Source organism: Peromyscus maniculatus, chromosome 23, assembly GCF_049852395.1.
Source record: "Peromyscus maniculatus bairdii isolate BWxNUB_F1_BW_parent chromosome 23, HU_Pman_BW_mat_3.1, whole genome shotgun sequence".
Lineage (NCBI taxonomy): Eukaryota > Metazoa > Chordata > Mammalia > Rodentia > Cricetidae > Peromyscus > Peromyscus maniculatus.
This window is the reverse complement of record NC_134874.1, coordinates 35,654,680-35,676,229: the sequence shown is the minus strand read 5'-3', so window position 1 is coordinate 35,676,229 and position 21,550 is coordinate 35,654,680. Positions and strand designations below refer to the sequence as shown.

Sequence of the window (21,550 nt, the reverse complement as noted above, 5' to 3'; positions counted from 1 at the left end):
CTGGAATAGTCCCAGGCTTTGTCCTTGAGCTGCCATGGGGGTTGGCTGGGCTAGCATGTACTGACTGTGGGGACTGACTCAGTGGGCCATGTTCTGTCCTGAAGATGCTATGGAGGCTGTCTGGTCTCACATGTTCACATAGACCCATGTATGTATCTCTTAGCTGGTGAGGGGTCCCAGACAGTAAACAACTGGCTGAAACTTGAGCAGTCAGAGTACTTACAGAAAGGGAGCTACTGCAAGGACTATGTCATAGCCCTCCCAGAAACTGCTTACTCAAGTCTCAGGAAACTGAAATTGAGGCCTGATCTCTGGGAGAAGACTGACAGCCTGTTATGGCTTCTGCTTGGTCCTTTCAACATAACTCCTCCCAAAATGATCAATCCCAAAGTAGTGGCCAACAATAAAAGAGACTTCAACCAAATTCAAGGTTGGGTAACAAGGAAAGCCCAATGGCAGATGCATGGATCTCCCTGGGAAAGGTAAAAAAGAGTTCTCCTGGGTGAACTGGGGTCAGGTAAGGATGGGAGCATGAAGGTTTTGGTTGGGAGGTGCATGAAGGGGCATTCTACTGAGAGATGACTGGAACAGGGGAGCATAATGGGGCCAGGTAGAACATGATGCAAGGGGAACTCCCCGAAATCTATGAGGATGAACCCAACTAAGATGTCTAGTAATATCGGATACACAGCCTGAACTGGCCATCTCATGTGATCAGACTGTTGACTACCTTAATTGTCATCAGAGAGTCTTCATCCAGTAACTGATGGAAAAAGATGCAAAGACCCACAACAAAACATTAATCCTCTTTGGGTTCAGGGAATTCTGCTGAAGAGAGGGAGGAAAGATTGTGGGTTCAGTGGGGTCAAGAACATCCCAAGATAACAGAAAACAACTAACCTGGATCATAGGAACTCAGTCTGAACCAACAACCAGAGAGCCTACATGAGACTGACTAGGCCCTCTACATATATCTGACAGCTGTGTAGCTTGGTCTACTTGTGAAACTCCTAACAATGGTAACAGGGGCTGTCCCTTGGACTTTGGCTGGCTCTTGGGAACCTATTTGTGGGTTCCTGCTGTGCAGTGCTCTGTTTCCCAACATGTACTGCTCAGTATAATCCCAATTGGACAAGTCCTGACTCACAGAAGGATAGAGAACACTGAGATGAGGTTCTTAGATGGACAAGAAAACATGGCTATTACTCTGGGAATATATTGGTGTCATTGGGCAGATACTGTTGTGGGCTGTGGGATGTGAGCACTTTTGAAGATCTGGCAGATCCAGTGCTGGGTGGTAATTAGGATAACCCACATGGCAGGGACCATGTCAAGGAAGGACTGATGCTCCATTAGTGGAAGCAAACTGCCCATGAGTTATGTCCCCAATGGGTAAGGCTTGTTATTATGCATTTCGTGATCTCACCCAGCAGCTTACTCCCCAGCTTGTCCATTGCTGGGACCCCAGGAAAGTTAAAGCACTCTGAGAGCAGTGGGCTATGGAACTCACCTGGTGAGACTTAAGGAGGATAGCTCCACAGTGATGCAAACCCCAGTAAAGCAAAGTGGAACGCCATGACCATTGACCTTCAGCTGTGTCTTGGCCACAGCATACCTCTCTTCCCACCTTAGGTTTGAATTATACTATGTAGCCATTCAGTGTCATACCTTAATTTCCAAGATCTCATATGGAAAACAACACCCAAATGATGTTGATCCTCCATGGACTGTAAGAATGAAGTTAAAGACCAAGGCCAAAGGGCAAGTGGCATGGCACTCATGACTATGGGATCTGTTCATTGCTGGTTCATTGCCCACCAGAAAGAAACAGATGGAATCCATACCATGAGAAATCTTTGGGAATGAAAGCTCAGCAGAGTGGGGAGATTGATTGGAAGACAGTGTCTTCTGTAACATAGAAACTATAGGTATTTCATTCTGGAAGCAACTACATATTTTGAGATTGGAGTCAATTTTGGAATATGATCATTGAAGGAGGACACGACACTTTAAACATGGTCAGTTCAAAGTCATGTATCCCATGCTTTTTAGTGTAAATGAGAGAGGGCTGGGGGAGAGAAAGAACCACAGATTGACTGTATCAGTCATGGCACCTAAAATGTAACTTGGCATTGCCTGACTAGAGACACATGCTTAAGATCACACTAACTACTTGGAGAAGACAAGGATATGCCAGAAGAATATTGAGATGACAAATGCCATATAACCAACTGGACAACTCTGCTGATGTCAATGCCATTATTTCCTTCCATTGGGTTGACTTATGTTTCTACAAATCTGAAGTTAAATAAACCCTGCCTCCTGTAAGTAGATCTTTGCCAACTATTATATCATAACCATGAGAAAAATTAGTAGTAGAGTGGCTTGACACAAGAACGTGAGGGAAAAAATTTAAAAATCACTATGGATTTTGCCAAGCCTTGATTGGACCACTGCATGTGACATCACATAGAGTCCAAGTGATGTAAGCTAGATATCAGCCAATAAAAGGGCGCCACCTAGGGCTGGGTTTTGTCTTTGTACTTCAAAGAAGCAGTTGGTTGATGGGAGAGCAGTTGGATTCAGTTGTTTCTCCTGTATTTGGACTTTTCAAAGCCTGTCGGACTTCGACTTAGTGAGTATATTCCCCAGGTTTTCAGTTTAGGCTTTTGTCATTTGTTATCTATTCATTGCTTTATTTACATCTTTGGTTTGGGTTTTGATTTTTGCCTGTAAATGCTTTTTCCTCATTTCACCTCATTTTCCTTTTATCAATTTCTTTCTTTGTCATTTTTGCCTTTGTTCTTGTGTAATTCACACATATGGTGGTATATATTATCTCTATAGCATGAGGAATTTGTTCATGACTTCCCATATCTGACTATTTTGCATTTTGATCATATTTACATGCTCTATTTCACTTACCCACACATTGAATGTGACAAGTACTTTGAAATGATCTAAGGTTCTTTCCTCTGCTTGTTCAGGATCCCTAGGAAACAAAATGTGACAGTTGTGTTTGTGGAACTGTATGTTTGAAGTAACACTTTCTCTAGCTCCAAAAGTTTTCCTGAAAAAGGCATTTCATTCCTTTGATGTCTGATTATAGGACTTACCTCAATGTTGTGTGTATGTTCTGCTTTGTGTCAATTTGTATGTGTGGCGAATCCTAATGTTCCTAGGTTAAGGAATTCTGAAAATGAAGTATGGTCTTCTTCTTCTTCTTCTTCTTCTTCTTCTTCTTCTTCTTCTTCTTCTTCTTCTTCTTCTTCTTCTTCTTCTTCTTTTCATTATTTCAAGACTGGGTTTCTCTGTGTCGTTTTGGTGCATGTCCTGATCTTGCTCTGCAGACCAGGCTGGCCTTGAACTTACGTAGATCTGCCTGTCTCTTCCTCCTGAATGCTGGGATTAAAGGCATGTTACAACACCACCTGGAAAAGTATGGTCTTCTTAATGTGCTTTTGAATTTGGTGTGAGCTATATCTCATTAAGGATTTTCTAATTTATGTTAGTCAAGGATATTGCCTGATATTAGCTTCTTTTTACCTTTTATTTATTTGGTTTGAGAATAAGGGTAATGCATCTTTTATGAGAAAAAGTTGAAAATGCTCTTTCCCTCAGACTTATAGGATACTGAAATATCTGGAAAACATTGCTGTTAGATGTTGAGATGATAGAATTCATCAGTGAATTGTCCTGGTCATTGTATGAGTCTTTCTTGATACTCAATACTTTCAGAGTGTTTGATCTAGTTTTATTTCCCAGACTTTAATTTTCCTTTTGACTTATTATTTCCCTCCTTCTTGGATGTATTTTCTATTTTTTATCAGGGGAGGGATGGAATGGCCAGAGCTTACAGAAGGGCAGTAATGCATGGACAGATCTTCCTTTCAGACAAAAGGTCATTAGTAATGATGCACTGGACATTGAGGGAGTTTTATTCCCACCAGACAAAGTGTGTCTTCATGAGCTTCATGGTATTTGTGGGAAAGGAGTTGCTTCAACACCAAGAAGCAGGCTTGGTTAATATGAGACCTATGTTACATGACAGAAAATGGGATCTGAAACTTAGGCTACTTGAAGGTCTCATTGATTATATTCACAGGATGGGTGGGAGGGATATGGTCAATTTGTGACTGTGTGACAGCAATGAATCTGTCTTGGCTTCTGGGAAAGTAACAGAAGTGTGGTGGGGATACATAGCAGCCCTCTTTGCTAAGGGCATTAGTCCTTGGGGCAAGAACGTGGATGGAAAAAATAATTTAATAATTTAACTGAAAAATAATTTAAAAAATCACTTTGGTTTTTTGCCAAGCCATGATTGGTCCATTGCATGTGACATCACACAGAGTCCTTGTGAGGTAAGCTAGATACTAGCCAATCAAAAGGCACTGCCTGAGGCTGAGTTTTGTTTGTACTTCGGAGAATCGGTTGGTTGGTGGGAGAGCAGTTGGACTCAGTTATTTCCCCCATATACTTGACCTTTTCCCTGACCTGTTGGATCTGGACATAGTGAGCTTGATTCCCAATTTCTCAGTTTGGCCTTTTGGCAATTGACTATTCTTTCTTTCCTTCTTTCTTTCTTTCTTTCTTTCTTTCTTTCTTTCTTTCTTTCTTTCTTTCTTTCTTTCTTTCTTTCTTTCTTTCTTTCTTTCTTTCCTTCCTTCCTTCCTTCCTTCCTTCCTTCCTTCCTTCTTTCTTTCTTTCTTTCTTTCTTTTTTTCTTTCTTTCTTTCTCTTGGGTTTTTCAAGACAAAGGTGTAGCTTTGTGCCTTTCCTGCATCTTGCTCTGTAGACCAGGCTGACGTCGAACTCACAAAGATCTGCCTGGTTCTGCCTCCTGAGTGCTGGGATTAAAAGCTTGCGCTACCACTGCCCGGCATTTCTTTATTTACATTATTGGTTTTGGTAGTAATTTTTCCCTGTAATTCCTTTTTATTCATTTCAACTGATTTTCCTTCTATTAACTTCTTTTTGTCATTTTGGCTGTGTTCTTGTGTATTTTACAAATTTAATGTTATGTAGTAAATGCGTAGGATGAGGAATTTGATCATGACTGATATCTGGCTGTACTCTACTTTGATCATATTTATCTGCTATACTTCACTTCCTGGCCCATTACATTGGACAATTACTTCCCATTATACAAAGGCTATGCCTCTGCCTGCTCATGACCTGGAGTGAACAAAATGTGATACTTGTGTTTGTGGAACTGGCATGTTTGTAGTAACACTTTTACTAATTCCAAGTTTTCGCCTGAATTAGGCATTCTATTCCACTGATGTCTGATTTAGGACTTACCTCAGTGTTGTGTGTATGCTGTGCTCTTTGGCTGTTGATGAATCTTGAATGTTCCCAGTTAAAGATGTCTTGAGCATAAAGTCTGGTCTTATTAACGTGGTGCTGAATTTTATGTGACCTATCAATTACCCTCATTCAGGTTTTTCTAATCTGTCAGTCAAGGATATTCCCTGATACTAGGATCATTTTGAAACGTCTTATATAGTTTGGAAATTAGGGGAATAACTCTTTTATGAAATGTGCTTGAAACTGTGCCTTCCCTCAGTTTTATGAACTACTGAAATACTTGCCGGTCATTGTTGCTAGTTGTAGAGATTAAAAAGTTGATTTCCAGTGTGTTGGTTTTGGCTCCTGGGATTTAGATTTCCTGTGTCATATTTATATTTATGTTTTTCAGTTTTTCTTTATATTTCATCTTTTTTCATTCAGTACATCCTGACTGCATCCTCCCCTCCTTCTGCTCCTCCCAGTTGCCCCTCAGCTCCTCTCTCCACCAGATCCACTGCTCCTTTGTTTCCCTTGAGAAAAGAGCAGGCTCCAAGGGATAGCAACTGAACATGGAATAACAAGATGCAATAAGATTATATTAATTTTTTTGTTTTTGTTTTAGTGATAATTTGTACTTATTTTATCAATTTCCTCAATAAATGTTACCCAATTTTCATTTTTGAAAATTCAGCGTTTTATTTTCCCTTGGTTTCTTTTCTCCTTTATAGAAAACATTTTTAAATTTACTGGACTAAATAAATATATAAAGCACATTATGTGTATTATAGGTAACATATATGTATAATATAATATTTATAACTGTGTATATTATAATAGATGCTGAGTATATTATTTATAATTCTACTAGTTTAGAGTTTGAATTCATTGAACTATTTTATATAATCTTGATCAACTTTGTTAAGGGGTTTGCATTGTGGCACATCCTTGTAAAGAAACAGCTCATTCTTTCAGGGATCTCAGGATTTTCTTTTGCATGCCAACTTTACTTGTACCAACACTGATCTTTCTTATGATTCCTCATCCACTGCCTTGGGTTTAGGTTCTTCTAGTATTTTTGTATCCTTGAAGAGCATCATTAGATTGTTTGGGATATCTCAATTTCATAACAGAGAATCCAAATCTATATCCTCCCCTTCTAAAACTACATTAATCTTTTTCTTTTAGCATTGTGTGGGTCTGAGATTACCCACAAGATAAAGTGGTTGGAATTGAGCAGAACACCATGGCCAACCACATGGAAGAGGACTATCTTGAAAAGGATTTCAGAATGTTAACATCTCTAGGTTGTGGTTCCTTCGGGGAGGTGAAGCTGGCCTGTCACCTTCCCACACATACACGAGTGGCTATCAAGGTCCTTGAGAAAAACACCAACAGTGTGGCTGACATCAGTACTGAAGTGAACATCCTTCAGTCTTTAGAACATAGGAACATCGTTCGATTTTTTTACATGATCGACACACTGACAACCACTTATCTGATTATGGAGTATGTGGCAGGAGAAGATCTGGAGAGCTGCCTCAGGGCTCTGGGCTGTCTAAATGAGGAGGAGGCTAGAGTGATTTTCCGGCAGGTGGTGTCAGCGGTTCACTTCCTCCACCAGAGACACATCGCACACCGTGATATCAAATTGGAAAACATCCTAGTAGATGCAGCAGGAAATGCAAAACTTTGTGACTTTGGTATGGCAATTGAAATCACAGAGGGGCAGATGTTGGAGGAGATCTGTGGCTCCTTGCTCTATTGGGCCCCAGAGATCTTGGCCAGAAAGCCCTATGATGGACTGGCAGGTGATATGTGGAGCTTGGGTATCGTCCTGTATGTCCTGGTCACAGGGCACTTCCCATACATGGAAGAAACCCTTGAAGGTATGCACAGGGTCATCACCACCACAATGTGTCCCATTCCCTACCATCTGTCAAAACCCTGTCACATCATCATTGCCCGACTACTCATGGTCCCTATCTGGTACCGATTCACAATCTGTCAGCTTGTGGAACGACCATGGCTAGGCCCCATTCAAGAACATGTACTGCCTGCCACCAAAGAAATCCTGCCCAGGGTCGTGGAGACCATGTGCACCATCGGCTATACCTGTGAGGAGATTGTTTCATCCCTAACTCACAGGCAAGAAGATAATGATGTAACGCTACATGCAACATTCTCAAATATCAGCTGAGTGGTGGGGACAGCCATCAGCAAGATCAGATGCCCTGGTTAACTAGCAGCCCTCCAGGTCCTGTTCGCCTCCCTCTCCCCTTGACCAGGAGAGCCAGTGAACCAGCATTTACAACCAGTACACAAGCTGGGAAGAGTCACGTTAAGGTGGAGGGTGTGGAGGAAAGAGGCAAAATATGTAGAAGCTACACCATGCCTCACAGATCCTCCTTCCTGGAGGTGCTGTCCTCTTCAGACAACACAGTCCCAGAAAGAGAAGCTCTTGTGGCTGATGTCATCAACACTGCTGCAGAGGACATTGCAGTCAACAGGAATTCAGTTGACTTCCTGCCTGGCAATCTCTCCTCTCCCGAATCAGTCTTGGAGGCTACACCCACAGGATTTCTGAACCTGGGCTTCTGTGAAGAAGATTCATCCCAGGGGTCAGACATTCTCAGTGACCAGCCCCAGGTGGCACCCATGACATCTGGATCCAGGCCACTCAGGATCTGGAAACTGGTGAGGAAGCAAATTTCCCATGCACTGAGAGCACTGTGCTGCTGCTGCTGCTGCCTGCCCACCCCAAGGTGAGCCCTGAACCCTTGCATCAGGGCTTCAAGGAAAAGAGAGGACAGTGGAGACCTACATGGAGAGCAGTTGGGCCACACAGATGAATTCCTACATTGTATTTTCAATATGCTATTTCAATATCCTTTCTAAATGAAATGTTGTACCCACACAGATGGCCCAGAATTTCAGATATGTGGTACATTAGATGGTAAATTCACAGCTTCCTGTTCATGTAATGTCCTCGAAGGTTGAGGCAAAAGCAGATATCATAGCATGGGGAGGAGAGTTTGGCTAAAGGGGTTTAAGGTTCAGAATGGAGGAATCAGGAAATATGGCACAGAACTTTATCTGCCAAAGTCACTAATAGAGGTGCTTTCATGTTTCTTTCTGCTTTGAAGTGTGGAAACTGAAATGGCCCAATAGAATTCCATACCTGGTGAGGAGCCACAGAAGGGACACAGACAGATCGCCAGAGTGCCAGCTCCCTCCAACACAGAGCAACAGGCTCCTGCCTGCATTCATCCTCCAGCTATTGGGTCTGAGCTGCCAATCTGAATCTCTTTCAGCTTAATCCAGCTTCAGAACTGTTGTGGGACAATTGGGGGTCATAAGGCACATGGACCCCATGAACCTCTACCTTCCTAGCTTTGGTTGTGCTTGTAGGACCACTCACACTGCATGGAAAACAGCAGCCTCTACCACCAGGAAGGACTTCATACCAATCACGGCTGCTCATCATCTTGGTCACTTTAACCCTCCAACTTACTCTGTGACTGCCTTATGGACAAAACAGCAAGACCTGTGCAAATCCTCTGGAGAATGGAGGTGGGTGAAGGAGATAAAGAGGACTAAGTGGGGAAACAGTTTCGAGACAGGAATAGGGGACATGAGAGTTGGTGTAGAATAAGGAGTAGAGTCTGTCCTGAGGAACTTCCTGTCAACAAAATGACATGAAAGAGATGTGTGTGCTGACTTGTGACAGGGGCCGTACACAGTCTAGAGCAGGAACAAACCTCCCCTGAAGTGCAGAGTGGGAGGGAGCTAGGAAGAGCCAGCAATGAGGAGGAGAGGGCCTGCTCCGATGGTTCCTACCATGTGTCAAGGCACACAAGTAGGATGTTGATTTGGAAATAACATCCTGTCTTTCCTACAGATCTGAGGTGAAGCAAGAGAAAGATGCAGCACTATTGGTCAGTGGAGTCCCATCCTCCTCAGTGCTGAGTAAGTCCTGTCAAAGTCACTAAGAGAGGCACTTTCCTTATTCTTTCGGGTTTTATTTGGGAAAAGTGAAATGGTGTACTTGAACTACAGTCGTGGTTTGGTGTAGTGCTACAGGAAGGATCCAGGCTGGAAATCTGTGTCCTGTGTGATGATATGTTAGGACTACAGGTTCCAGTATCCATCCTCCAGGTTAGGGTCTCAACTGCCATCTTCCCCATCCTTCACCTCACTGCTGCCCCTGAACTGTGGCTGAACATCCCTGAGAGTCACGTGTTGCATCGACCCAATGAATGTCTGCATCTGTCCTGGTTCCTATGGGACCAGGGTTCCATGGCATCTAAAAGGGCTGCCTCTGTCAACAGGACGGACTTGCACATAGATCTCAGGCTTCCCTCTTCTTTGATTCCTTCATCTCCTCCAAACTGCTTTCTTACTGTCTTTCAGAAGAACTATAGCAACTGTAAATCCACTCGGAGATGGGAGAATGGAGATAAGAGGGAGGAACAGGGGAAAGGAGGTGTAGAGGATGAAGAGGAAATGAGAGGACCTGTAGAGAGGGTGGAGTGTGTCCAGAGGAGCTTACCTGAAATGAGTGGAGAAAAGGAGGCTTTGCTGGGGCATGTGTTGAAGAAGTGAGACCAGGAACAAAAATCTCAAACAGAGCAAAATGTGACCTCAGCTTTAGAACCAGCAATGAGGAGGAAGGCCTTGATTGTGATTGGCATATGTAAGGTAGAGGCCTATGAGGCTGCTTTGGAAGGGATTCTGATTCTGGGCTACTGAAGAAGGGTGTTGCAAGAGAGGGTGGCTGCATCATGCAGTGGGGTCCTCTGCTGGTCTCGTCTGTCATGGCCTTTGGCAGATCTGATGAAATCTTTGCCTTTTTCTCCATAGCCTCCTTCATCCAGGCTTCCCATGGTGCCTTCCACCTCCTGATCCAAGAATTCTGCATCATTTTTTTTTCCATCTCATAAAGGCATTTATAACTGATATTTGACCTTACATTAACATTGTTCTGCTCCAATGTGGGAAGGTAAGTAGGCATTGCCAGGCCAGATGCTGAGTATTGCCTCTATAAGAACAGCAGCCATGGGAATTCTTTAGGACCAATGCCCACCATTGGGGTCAGACTCAGAAGGAAACCTTGATCATCATGGATCTCTTGATGACAGCCCCTGGTGCAGTGTGAAGCACTGGTTGAGTTGTAGTGTCTCAACTGTTTTCCAGGACAACTTACAGTTAGGGAGCAGCTCACTGATTTGGCAAGGGGAAATGAACTTGACAGGGAATCCAGGGTCCTAATCTGTATGAATCATGCACCTGAAGGTAAGATTGAGTACAGTAAGTATCTGTGTGTGGCAGAAGATAAGTCTCTGAAGTCTGGTCTTGATGTGCTGAAAAGGATCCCTTGAAGTAACATGTGACAGCATCCCTGACACAGAGGGAAAGTTATCATTGACTTGCTCAACTGAAGAGCAATGGGAGACTGAGAGAATGCAGAGGTGTGACAAGGGAGGAACCAGCTTTTCTGCTGTAGTTGGCCTCAAGCTCCACTCTGACCATCTGACCCTGGGCTGGTAGCAAACACTGATGCATGTTAAAGTCTTTGGCTGGATCTTTCCAGTGGATGATAGCCAGCTTGTGTTGTCACTGACTTCTAGAACCCTGACCATCTGGTGAGCCCCAAGTGCAGATAACAAGATCAGTCAGTTTGTTCAGGAAGAGAGAGAGAGAAATTTTCAGTTTGTGGGTATCACCTGGTGTCAGACTGTGTTTCTGCTGCATATCAGTGAAGGCAGGGTTGAGAAATGTTTGAGGATTCTGTTGAATTCTAGAAATGAGATTGGGAAATTTCCTGAATCCTCATTTTATATTTTACTTTTTTTGAGACTGGATCTTACTATATAGCCCTTACGATCCCGACACTCTCTGTGTAGAATATGCAGTCTCAATCTCACAGAGATTGACCTCCTTTCTCTGCCTCCTGAGTGCTGTGATTACAGATGTGGACTGCCATGCCTGGCTTCAAGTACTGTATGTATAGCATCAATGGTAAATTCCTCAAACATGTGAGGGAAAAGAGACAAGTCTTGTGCTTCTTTCATCCTAACAGCTTCAGGGATTGAAGTGAAAGTTCTTTCATCCAGGATGGACTACAAACAGCAGCAAAGTCCAAATCTAACCTTCAGAATAGAAGTCTATGTCCACCACTGAACAGATACCTGGAGGTGAGAACTGCTGTCATGAATCTTCTGGGGACCCCAGTCAGTGGGCTGGAGGAGGTATGTCCTAGCTGATACATCCTTGGAAACAAGGCACAGAGCATGAGAAGGCTACTCTCTAACCCTGTTTTTACAGGATCCCCACTGCAGTCCAGGCACAAATCCCATGACCTCAACCTGACCAATCAGGAGAGACCTGATTGGCTACCTTGTCTGATTGATTGAGTTCTTCCCATTTGAGCCTTGAGATCACAGCTGAGGACTCAAGGTGGGTCACTGAGACAGCTGGTGACTGTCTTGGGATGTTGGAGGGAGGGCTTTCACTTTAAGGACACCAGTGGCAGAGGCAGTACTTGAAGCCACATATTCTAGACAGAAGCTTCCAGTTCTACTCATCTGACACCCAGATTCTGTCTGCTTGTCTGCTGACTTCCATGGCTACTCTTGCTCATGGGTCCCACAATGCTTTTGTTATTTGTCAAAACCACTTTGTGTTGCTTTTAGGCCACTGAATCTTGTTCATACTCCCTAGCTAATGGAGAGCCAGGGCTGTAGGTTTCTGGATTCTGAACCAACTAGGACTCTGTACACCCAACTCTAGACAGTGCATGATGGTAGAGGTGATCAGCCCCTCCCAAGAACATTGTGGACAGTTTCAGGAAGACCACTGTCCTATTCCATGTCCTGAGTGTTCTCTTGTTCATGTTCTGATGCCTATAACCTGTAGATTTTGCACATGAAAAGAAAGTGACCTTTGTCTTCACTTGTTAGTGCTCATTGCAGAGTCACTGGTCTGGTTCCAGGCCCTCAGTGTCTACGACACTAATTAATTTTGTGTTTGATACTGTCATCTGTCCTTTGCATTTGGCACATTACCTTTTATCACTGTCTAGGTATGCAAATTTAAAACTCTGACTTCAAAATCACCAGTGCCATAGTACAAACCCACTTCTAAATAAAGTGTCATGGTTGAGCTGGAGATGGAGAACAGAGGACGATAACCAGGGATTGCAGGGGCAGCAGGAAAGAACTGACCAAGGGAGGGATTTAGAGAGAATGGCAGAGACAGATGGGAGGTGCCACGGGGAGAAGGATGCACAGTAGGTCTAGTTTAAGTGCTGCATATTTCAAATTCCCCTAGAGTCCCTTTCCCATGTCCATCCTCTTTAAAGTGATGAGCTCTCTACATCAGGAGACACAGGGTGGTGACTTTCAGGTGTGGCCTGAGACAGCAGAAGCAGGAGCTCTGCAGGAAGTCCAGATGGCAGTGTTCCCACTTCCCCAGCATGAAGGGTCTGTGTCCAGCACAGGAGGAGGTGAGCCAATTACCACAGATTTCCCTACAGAAAATCCTCATTATCAAGGTAATATGATCAAGGGCTGGTGTTTCACAGCATCCTCCTCAACAGGGGCCATGAGCAAGTATCACGTGTAAGCTGCCCTTGAACATGCAGACCCTGTGGACCAGTCTGCAGGGGAATAACTAGCAGTACTCATTAACCTGTCCAACCTTTATGTTACTGATCCTAGTGAATTGTTTCCCCACATGAGGGGAAGGGAGCTCCTTCCTCTCCTTCCCTGCTGCAGCCTTCATTTATCTCTGTGTCCTGACCTTCAGAAAAGACACAGTCCCACAGCATGCTGGTCTAGTTTATGTGTTTGTGAAGGGGCCTCATTGTAGGGAGTTTTATCAGAACCATATTTGTCTCCTAACAGGAAAGTGACAGCAAGCTGGAGGAAAATGGGTACCACTTTGGATAGAATGCTGGGACATTGCTCCACTTTGGAAGTGAGTAGGCCTTACCTAGCCTAGGGCACAGTGGTCAGAGTTGGGGTCAGCACTCCTACAACTACTTTGTGCCGAGTTCCACTGGGTACAGCGGTCAGGCCTAGACAGCCTTGTTGACCATAGAGCTATGGCTTTCTGCTAGGCTGTCTGCTTGCTTGTCCTGCTGGGATAATTGTTTAAACTGTTGTCCCATGCACCTGACAGGCAGACAGCCTCTCCATGCAGTGAAGGATGGCCACTCTGAATGGAAGGATTGTCAAGGCTTATTTCTGGGCAGCATATGGCTGAAAGCATCACTGAGACCACTATCTAACAGCCTGTAGTAGATGATTAGTTTTTGGTTTCTGGTCTAAACTTGACTCTGGCTTAGAGGTTAGGAAGAATGAGGCTTCTCAGACAGGTCTGCCTCAATCCCAAGGCTAGGTGATCATTAAGCTTGTGTTACAGAGGAAGAGAAAAAGAGGGAGAAGAAGGAGAGGAAAGGAGGGAGGGAGGGAGAGAGAGAGAGAGAGAGAGAGAGAGAGAGAGAGAGAGAGAGAGAGAGAGAGAAACAGCTGAGGCATGGATGGCTACAGAGGGATAATGAGATAACTTGGTGTAGGTGGCACATCTCTCCCCTCTGATCTTAATACCATTGAGAAGGAACACTTTGAATCAAAGATGGTGAACATCTTCTCAACACCTGTATGTTGTGACATCCATTCTGTCCCTGGACAGTGACTTAGTCTGTGTTGTTTCCAGAGACTGGGGCGTGGGGATTCACACAACCTAGCAAGGGAAACCAGCCAAGAGACAATGACCTGCTTGCTCCTCAGCCCATGCCTGGTCTGTTGGTCAATGAGTAACCACTCCAGCAGGCTTCACCCTGATGCACTTAACTGAAACCAGGGCTTGTAGAAGGGAGTCTTGGGTACTATGGCCAGGCATGCAAACTCTCAGGAGACAGCACATGTACACCAGGGCCCTAAACCCTGGGAATGGTCTTTGAGAATGTGGATGTCAGGAAACAGAGTTGATGCATAAGAGGCCAGGTGAGTATAATGTGAACTTTTTATATCGCTGGCCACTGCAAGGAGCATGTGGTCGCCTTTAGATAGTTACATGAGAGAAGTCAACTTATGATCAGACTCACACACTCAACACCCTCCTTCCCCCACTGCCTGCCTCCTGGAAGCAGTAGGAACAGGTGCAGACAATGCATGCTCTTGGTACCAAGAACTTTCCACACACTAACCCAAAGTTGCTCAGTAATATTCACTTCCTTGTGGAGAAAAGTGAGTCCACTTGATGCCGGGTAGCTTGCTCTTTTGCAGAGTCTGACTGGTTGGGAAAGTTTAAATTACTCTTAGGTCTTTGACACAGATTGGATGACTGTTGTGGTAACAGTCTGAGTCTCTTGTATCTGAGAGGTCAATGCCAGACCTCTCATTGACATCCTTACTTTCCCCAGATCTGCAGGTTCTGCTGGATATGTTCTGAGACAAAGCTCATCTTCACCATATGTGCATCCTGTCTCATCTAGGCAAGTGTACAGTGAGCTGGGTGCAGGAAGCACAGCGTCTAGACACAGACATGTTGGTGAAACTGCATTTCCTTCTTGATCCTAGAGCCCGTTTATGGGACAGTAGCAGAGCAGCTAGGACAAACCAATCCCTGCAATCAGGGCTTCTCAAGGAGATCCCACTGAGTTCTCCCACAGGAAGTCACATGGGAAGAAAAAAAGTCATTATTCCTGCATCATTAGGTCCTGAACTCCACCAGAAATAAACCAACTATTATCTGAAAGGCCACAGGTCTAGGGTGGTGAATGAATCTTTCTGCCAGCCTCATCAATGGTCTAACATAAGCTTTTTCTTCTAGGTGCCTGGCCATATCCTGAATCGTGGACCCCGAGAATTCCTGACTTGCATGTGTGCACACTGAGCATTGGTGACATGGAGGAAAAAGAGCACCTCTCCCCTCCCCTTCCTGGCAGACTAGCATGCCATTGTCTGAGCTCCAGAGGAACTCAGAGGCTCCATATACACAGCAACAGGAGGACATGCTGTGGAGGACGATGACATGGTTTCTCTTCCATCATCCAACTACAGACAACCACCCCAAATTACCAATAAGACCTTGGGAATCTCCAGGAGCGTCCCCCTGTGGAAGCCTCCCAGTGGGTACTTACTGTTGAATCCTGCCCAACTTAGACCCATCTACATTTTGACAGTTCAGAAAGTCACCTATGCCTCTCTGTCTTCACAGATAACAAAGAAAACCTGCCTGAGCAGGTAAAGAAATATCTCAGAAGAGCCTTGGGAATTAAATGTGCTTCTCTTTCCGAACTTTAGAATGGATCTCATGAGAAGGGTAGTATCCATGGACAACCTGTCCCAGGCCTCCACTAACATGAAGAGGCAGAACTTGAGGTCATACATTTGGCCCATATCTCACTGGTATTATGCAGAGACAATTTACAAAGAAATACTGAAGTATTTAATTAGAATTCCAACATAATTTCTATAAATTGGCATTTAGAATGTTTTGACCCCTGGAGGAGAGAAATCCAAAGCTATATGAGCTCTCAGCTTCTACCAGTTTTTATTCTAAAGGTGACAGATGTTTGCATTTCATCTATAGACTCAGCAAAACCCAGTCTCATGCTCAAATACAAGATGTAACAACCAATGGGACCTAAACCTAGAAGACATGGCCGAGGTCAGAAGAGATTCCTCCAGACCCAGATCTTCTTCCATGACTTCCCACAAAGCCTCAGAAATCCACAAAGACCTACATGGAAGTAATGGAGACAGGATATGTGGAACAGAATAGAAAGCTCAGAAACATGACCCCGCGAAATCCTGCCAGCTGATTTTCTCATAGTCACCCATGGAAATCCAGGCAGAGAGAATGCCTTGTCCACCAATGATTGTAGAAGAAGATTTAAAAATAAATAAGAAACCCATTGAAAAACTGAACAAAGTCAGCATTTCTATGGACCTCAAATACAAGCACTATAATGCTCACATAAAGTTATAGAAGAGGATTACATGATTTCCTGCCTTATAGAAAGGAAGATCAGAAATAACACAGAGCAGATGAACTGTGGACTCGGGAGCCCTGCTTCCACCGGACATGAAAATACAGAGGCTGGAGCATGGCTAGAGCAGACACTCCCCCAGGACATCCAGAGAGAGCCTGGCCCCTGACATACCCCAGCAGACAACAAATCCCTGACAGTGAAAGTTGTGTGGCTATGAGGAGGTGGAGGTGTGGTGTGTGCTGTGTGGTGTGAGGACGGCTGAAACCTATCACATCATGTGGGATGGAGATGAGCTGTCCAGCTGATCTGATAACAGCACTGTATTGATGGTCCAGTCAGCTGGGGAAAGCAGCAGGTCTGACACCTAGATACTCACATGTGCTACACATGCCTCTGCCACTATTAACAACTTATATACAGTGCCAGGACTATATATGTATGAAGGACTCCCCTCACCCACACTCTTCACAGAGTTCTTTAGGTATTAGGCCTAGGTATTCAACTCCCTTCTGATGTCCCACATACAATTCTAGATTCTAGACCAGGCTAGACATGCCTCCAACCACAATGTCCTAAGACATGGGGAAATGTACCAGGCCCTGTTGCACACTTTATCTTCTGACAAGGACACACATTTACTGCTTGGTTCAAACACTCCTGGAAACTTCCTGCACTGACATACAATACTAGGTATAATGCAACGTGGGACACTACACCCACGCCACCTCACTTGTACTACCAGCTGTCAGACCATGACAAATAATCTCTACATCACACACACAAACACACACACACACACACACACACACACACACACACACACACACACACACAAACACAGAGCTTCTAATACACTTCTAAGTCTTGGGCCATGAATGACTTCTCACCCAACCACACATTGACTGCTAGTTATCCGGCATTGCTAAACCCTCAGACATACCTCACATGTATTCCTAGGTCTGCATCTGGTATGTCACCCACATAATCCTTTATTAATAGCTACTTATCAGGCCATACAGGACACTCTCTTGCCACTGTACCCAAATACTCTGCTAGTATTGGACCCCATTTGACATCTCATCGTCCACTGCCAACTGACTTCAAAATGTTATCAGACTTTGACGGACACCAGCTCAGCCATCAGCTGACACACACTCAGTAGGGATTGTGCAGAGCTTGACACCCCATTCTTCCACTGCTCCCCTCTGACATACAGTTGTCATCAAACACACTGGACACACCACCACCCCTGTGACCACACATCTGCTCTAGGTACCAGGTCCAGTTGGACCTCATGCCCCACATTAATCGACAGCCATCAGACCATGCTGGGAACATTCCCCCTGTCAGGTCTTGCACAATACCTTGCAATTAGCATTGACAGACACCCTGCTTCTGCTGAAGACACATCCACACTGCTAGGCATCAGCTTCTACTGGACTCCTTCCTATGCTATACCATGTGCTGGGTCTCAGGCTCTACTGCTAGTTACTGGGCCATGCTGGACATTAACCCCTGTCCAAACCACAGTGCATATAAAGTGCTGTGTGTCAGGTTCACTTGAACACCAGGCTCCATCACACATGACTTGCTAGGTACCAGACAATGTTGACACACACCCTTACCCCCTATATACACTACTGGCCCAGTGAACATTGGAATTTTAAATGCTCTTCTAGACACCTCCATCACTGACATATCAAGTTTCTTGCTATCAGACACTACCACTCTGTGCAGATTTCAGTCATGTATATTGAAGTACATTGTATGCATATACAATAATTGGCTTCAAGTCTTACCCAAAATAGCACCATTCTGCTGACAACATACACTGCCAGACAGGGGCATGGGTCTAAGCACAGCTGAAAATTAGCAGGGTTATTGTGGCAGAATGGGTGAAGGAAGAGAAACTTATTAGATGAGGCCGTTATGCACAATATTCGGGTTAGGACTGGGGAGTCCTGAGGATGTGATACACAGTACGGCATCCAGGCCTCAGGCAGGTGTGCAGCAAAGCCTGAAACCAAGCAGTGTGTTTCAGGCTATAGTGGCAGGGGTAGGAGTGTCTAGCTGGGCAGTGGTACATGGGGGGGTTTGGCAGCAGGACTAGGGGGCAGTAGCCAACAAGGTGCTTCTGCTGCTAGGTGTCCATTACCTACAGCCCATCTCTCTCTCTCTCCTCTCTCTCTCCCTCCTCTCCCCTCTCTTTCTTCTCTCTTGCTCCTCTCTCTCCCTTCCTCCCCCTGATTCTCCCCCCCCAACACATGTATATATGTACATCTAAGCCACTATACTTATAGGTATAAACTTGCCTAGAGACAAAGACTTCCAATACATGGGATTTGACTGGTCCTTCAGGGTATTGCCTCCATTACAGGCAAAGCCACTCCCTCATCAACACACAATACACACACACACACACACACACACACACACACACACACATACACACACACACACACACACACACACACACACACACACTAGTGTAGTTACGTGGCAGGTTCTGTTAGATATACACTTGCCTTAGAGCCAAAGCCTTCCAAACAGGGCCAGGTGTCAGCTTTTGTTAAGTCCACTCTTCCCTACATCCAATATTCTTCTTACACAACTAGGTATCATGAACTCCTAGACATCCACTGCCATACAGTAAAGTCCCATGCACAAGGCTAGACATCATATTCTGCTAGGAGCCCGGGACAGGGGCAAACACCCAGGCACAGCTCTCATATTCATATAAGGCAAGTGTCAGGCTCAGGTATTTGTCTCTAGCCTTACAACCAAAGTTCCACATACACAAACATGGTTAGGTTTTAGGATCTGCTAGGTACCTTCTTCCCCACAAAAAAACACCAGGTTAACACAAACATAGAAATGCAAGCATGCACACATGCACATATGCAAACAATCATGCATGCAGGCCTGTGGGAACCCTCCCCAGAGTGTGAGTCCCAGGAGTTTTTCCCCTAGCCACATGAATGGAGTTTGGATTTAAGGGAAGGCTAGGACTTTGCACCTACCTGCGAGTGTGTGGCATTGTTGTAGAAGTGGGGGATTCCTTACAGGAATACAAGTAGCCATATATGTGTTTATGGCTTTGGCTGTAAGGGTGGGACAACAATGCTACCCTTGACACCTAGCCCTGTGTGGAGAGCTTGGGCGTAAAATAGAAGTCCATTAGGACTTGACTCGTGTGTGTGTGTGTGTGTGTGTGTGTGTGTGTGTGTGTGTGTGTGTGTGTATGGGTTTGTGCTTTAGCATGGTGAAGTAATACCTAGGTCTTGACATACCTACCTTACAGCCAAAGGTCTTCATACACATATATGGCTAACTATCAGTTCCTGCTGGATAAACCCTTCCTTACAGCCTAGCCAAACTGACACAAATCTCAGAAACTGCTAGGAATATCACCCAATATTGAAAAGACCCACCTATGACTAGGGTATCAAGTCCTCCTCAGTATCACCTCCCCTAAAGGAAACCTTCAACTATATATTCATGGTGAGGTGTCACATCATGCTAGGTACCCTACTCTCTACAACCAATGTTACAGGTACACAGAGATGGTGTTAAGTCATTCTGACTGCCCCTGCCATATAATCAAAGTCTCTCTCTCTCTCTCTCTCTCTCTCTCTCTCTCTCTCTCTCTCTCTCTCTCTCTTATATACACATAACTGTGTTTCTTTTACTTCTAGACATTTCCTCCCCATAGTAGAAGTCCCACATACACACACAGGGCTAGGTTTTGACTCCTACTAGATACCATCTCCCTAGTAGGATCTCAGGAGGATCTCTAAGAGGACATGGTATCTAGTTGTTGAAGAGGAATATATTTACAGCCAAAGCTAGACACACAAAGCTAGTGTCAGGTACTTTTGGTATCCCCTCCCCTCTCTGTAACTTCATGTTTTATACTCCAGATGTTTGAGAGCCAGAAACAGCTGATAGAGATGACCTCTGGCATTTGTCTTTCTGGATCTGGGTTCTCTCATTATCATCTTTTCCACATCCATCCATTTACATAGAAAGATGACTTAAAAACAAAGAGCATTATTGTGCTGAGTGTCTGAAAGTAGTACTGTGATTTTGCTGTTGCATGCAGTTTACAGGATCCATTTCTTTATTAATGCCTAAAGTGGGAGATCAGGCCCAATGTGGGTGCCTCCACCCCTGTATGTTGGTCCTGAATTGTGTAAGAAAGTAAAGTGAAGTAGCCCTGAAGAGCAAGTCAGTTAAGAACTGTCCTCTGAATCTACTGGAGTTCTTAGAAAACTTCCCTAATGGTGGGCATTGAACAGGACATGGGAGCCAAATAAACTATTTCTACCATATTGGGTTATGTCAGGATGTGTTTATAAACAATAAAAAGTATACTAGGACAGTTTCCCATGAGTGGCCTCAATTTGTAATCCTCTAAATTTCCCCTACACTGCTGGCTTTAAGAATGCAATATAAACATATATAAACAAATAGAAGATTTAAGGTTGACTAGATCTCAGGGAGAAAACAAATCAAGGACCAATACAATACATTTCCATGAGGTCAGGTTATTTTAATGAAATTAAACATGGAACGCATCTCAAGCAGACAGATTGGAGAAATACTGCTGAATGAGGATAGAGAAAAGAAATAGTGCCTGATGCTATATACAGAGACAGGGGAGGAATCTGAGTGTATTTTTAATATGATAAGCACCAGTCAGAGTGTATAAACAGAGGAGTGAAATCATATGACTTGAGATAGTTAATCATGGGGAGTGTAATCAGTAACATTGGTTGCTGAAACCTCAGGAGGCAGGCAGAACTTTGAAAACATCATGGCTTGTTAATGCTCTTGATTATACACATTGGTGAATATACCCACTGCACTCTGTGGAACATGGCTCATGGGGTCAGAATATATGTTAGTACATCATGACCAGCACACACAACCATTGTAATACACATAACCTGGCTCATGAGAGCAGAGCATGTGGGATATTCTGAATCCTGCCCCAGCAGACATCTCATCTCAATTCCTGCATTCTGGTTGATGAGGTCAGAAGGGATACCACTGCTAGATCATCCAGCATCAGCTGCTATCTGACCTTCAAACCAGCACTGTGTGTCTCCACACTTGAGCTCAAGCAGAACACAGATGAGCCTAGCACAGCCACACTAGGAACACCAAGGATCAATCCAAATACTCCCCAACAGAAAGCAAACAGAAACATTCAAGTAACAAACTAAATCCAGATGAGCAAGGCCCATGACAAAAACAG

General features: G+C 44.4%; 1 long non-coding RNA gene and 1 pseudogene across 2 annotated transcripts in view; both read left to right on the top strand.

The window, feature by feature from the left end:
* The window catches only part of LOC121826239 (uncharacterized), a 188,488-nt gene extending 168,287 nt beyond the window's left edge, over positions 1–20,201 (top strand). The window contains exon 4 of the long non-coding RNA XR_013047813.1: positions 15,513–20,201. This is a non-coding gene — a long non-coding RNA (uncharacterized LOC121826239). The remainder of the gene's footprint in view (positions 1–15,512) is intronic.
* Positions 4,357–15,504, top strand: LOC107400084 (putative sperm motility kinase W pseudogene; annotated as a pseudogene). Its single transcript, XR_013047809.1, has 10 exons — positions 4,357–4,512; positions 6,474–8,050; positions 8,432–8,858; positions 10,163–10,287; positions 10,482–11,482; positions 11,613–11,744; positions 12,649–12,792; positions 13,193–13,265; positions 14,716–14,787; positions 15,126–15,504. The product of XR_013047809.1 is annotated as a putative sperm motility kinase W pseudogene (transcript).
* Positions 20,202–21,550: the final 1,349 nt, after the last annotated feature.